This window comes from Scyliorhinus canicula, chromosome 1 (assembly GCF_902713615.1).
Source record: "Scyliorhinus canicula chromosome 1, sScyCan1.1, whole genome shotgun sequence".
Lineage (NCBI taxonomy): Eukaryota > Metazoa > Chordata > Chondrichthyes > Carcharhiniformes > Scyliorhinidae > Scyliorhinus > Scyliorhinus canicula.
In genome coordinates this window covers 258,551,018-258,554,309 of record NC_052146.1, presented here as the reverse complement: position 1 = coordinate 258,554,309, position 3,292 = coordinate 258,551,018, and positions in this window count along the sequence as shown.

Here is a 3,292-nt window from a genome sequence, read left to right as displayed (position 1 = left end):
AATTAAGTTACAGGGCACACTAATACAAGAGTCTGTAAATTGAGAGTGGGGGCAAATTATTTGGATGGAAATGTGTTTGACAGTGTTATCAATAAAAGATCATAAAATTTCAAGACGATTTGGCCACATAATAGATATGCCCACAAATCATGTCCAATATTCTTTAATTTTTTCAATCATATGGTTGACTACACCCAGATTGATGCCCATCAGTCTGTAAGTATGTAGGAAATTCCAGGTCTCCATCTCCAAGTACGTCACTCCCTTGGTAGCTTCTGACTTTCACCTTTTTATTTCAGCCTGACTTCTTAAAAAGCTTTGGTGTTCTTCTCAAGTGAGTCATATGATTGTTGACCTGTATGGTTTATTCAGATTTGCTGTGATCTACAGGGATGGCTATGTGCTGAGGCTGACTGGTTAGAAGGCCCACTTTGGGTCTCTGGAACTTCGTCCTAATTGTTTTCAAAACTGTTAGGCCCTCTAAGGCTCACCCACCTCCCATCGACCCTCATACACTCCATGCGAACTCATCCAGTATCCACTGTGAGCTTGTGAAACTCAGCCTAACACTCAATGACTGGATATCTAGATTTGCTAGTTTTCATTAGTATTTACTGCAATGCAGAATTGACAGAAATGGTTTTCGGTTAATACATAGACATAAAACATAGTGCAGAAGGCCATTCGGCCCATCGAGTTTACACCGACCCATTTAACCCCTCACTTCCACCCTATCCCTGTAACCCAGTAACCCACCTAACCTTTTTGGACACTAAGGGCAATTTAACATAGCCAATCCACCTAACCTGCACATCTTTGACTGTGGGAGGAAACCGGAGCACCTGGAGGAAGCCCACGCAGACACGGGGAGAACGTGCAGACTCCGCACAGGCAGTGCCCCAGCGGGGAATCGAAGCTGGGACCGTGGCGCTGTGAAGCCACAGTGCTATCCACTTGTGCTACCGTGCTGCCCTTAATCTCTTCTGGAATTAACTAGTTTAGGATATAATTAGTTGTTGTTTTACTGAAATACATAGATTTACACTGCAGATGGAGGCCATTCAACCCATTTAGACTGCACCGACCCTTGGAAAGAGCACCCACCCAAGCACACACCTCTACCCTATCCCTGTAACCCCATCTAACCATTTTGGACATTAAGGGCAATTTAGAACAGCCAATCCACCTAACCTACACATCTGTGGACTGTGGGAGGAAACCGGAGCACCTGGAGGAAACCCATGCAGACACGGGCGAACATGCAAACTCCTCACAGTGACCCAAGTCATGAATTGCACCTGGGACCCTGGCGCTGTGAAGCAACAGTGCTAACCACTGTGCTATTGTGCCGCACATACTCAGATGATCTGTACAGAATGCTTCTGCCTTGCTGCAGTTAATTTCATGCAGGATATCGCATTGGGATTGGCACAACCTTAGAAAATTGGAATTACCTGATGAGGTTCACTCACAAGACAACGTTTCAACTTACCAGACTACACAAACATTGAAAATTCAGGCTGTATCTTGAGCCAAGGTGACTAAATTACTACTAAAGGTGCTACTTGGATTGGACTCAAAAGAATTGTCGGCATCAGTGAAAGGTAACTGGTTCCCTCAAATATTTTAGCAAGATAGAAAATATGCATCATGTTCAGCAGTACTATTCAGAATACAAAGTTTACGCTTTTCATAATCAACACAGAATTTACACTACCAATATGTAATTTGGTCCAACAGGTCTATGCCAGAATAATATGACTATTCTTCAAAATAACACACTTTTAAAATGGGAAGTCAGATTATTTTTCTGGGCAAAAGCCTTGTGATTCTAAAGGTCCAGTGTAAGGGTGGCATAGTGGTTAGCAGTGCTTCCCCACAGCACCAGGGATCCGGGCTGAATTCCGGCTTTGGTCACTTTCTGTGTCGAGTTTCTATGTTCTCCCTTTGTCTGTGCGTTTCCACCGGGCGCTCTGGTTTCTACCCACTGTCCAAAGATGTGCAGGTTAGCTGGATTGGCCATGCTAAGTTGCCCCTTAGTATTCAGGGATTCGGTCAGGTTATAGGGATAGGGGGAGTGGGCATGGGTTGAGCGCTCATTTGAAGAGTCAGTGCAGACCCGATGGGTCGGACGATCTCCTTCTGCACAGTAGGGATTCTATGATCAAAGTCGATGGGCAAGACTGTGTGTTTGGGAGACTACGTTCCCCTGCTGGAGCAGAATTGCACCTGACTTGCGCTCATGCTGGGATCGCAAATCAGGAAGCAAATCCCAATCCTTAGCCTTGTAAATTTTTGCATGGAGAGGATTGAGGGATTTGAGAGGGCATCCTACTCTCAGGCCACCATTTTGAGTTGGCGGCCCGATAGCGAGGCCCCGCGGTGGTCCCCCCAACGCAATTCTGCACCCCCCGCCCTCCAGAGACCCGCTAATTAAAGAGAACTCCCACAAAAGCCCCTAATTAAAGAGACCCTCCCCATCTCCAGAGACCCCCTAAATAAAGAGGCCCCATATCAGCCAGGTGCCAATACAGTTTTTTCCCTGATGGATTCTCTGCCGTAATGGGAACTCTGCTACTGGCAAGTCTGGGCCGATTTAACTCAGTTAGCTGGAAAGCTGCTTCGTGATGCAGAGCGAGGCCAAAAGCACGGGTTCAATTCCTGTACCAGCTGAAGTTATTCATGAAGGCATACATTCTCAACCTTGCCCCTGGCCTGAGGTGTGTTAATCCTCAAGTTAAATCTCCTTATCAAAGGGAAAAGTAGCTTATGGTCATCTGGGGCTATGGCAACTTTACAAGGATCAGTTGAGATGGGCTTTTTCAATGTACTTTGACCAAGAACATGGTGGTCAATCTACTTTTTGCAAAATAGGTGGATGTTGGACCACAAGTTTGGGTACATTCAAATATAGGCAGCTTTACAGAACTTTAGATTAGTTCCAGCTTTTACATACAAAACCAGGTAGGTGAAGAGAATGGTCAATTTTGGAGTTTAATGAATTGCAATGAGGGACTGCCAGAGACAATAGGAATTAGACTTGGTTATCTTCTAAATGAGAGGTCCCACATTCTGCCCTATTTTGCAACAAATGTTACTTTCAGTTGATGATAATTGAGGAGTCTGGAGTTAACAATTGTTGAGGGTAACAATAGGTTGAAAATATTGTAAAGTTTGTGAATTGCAATATTGTCTTAAAGCAAGAGAATTTGAACACAACATACACACAAGCAGTCTGGAATATGCAACCAGATTGCCATGCATCAATCAGGAAGTTATTTTAAAAACATAA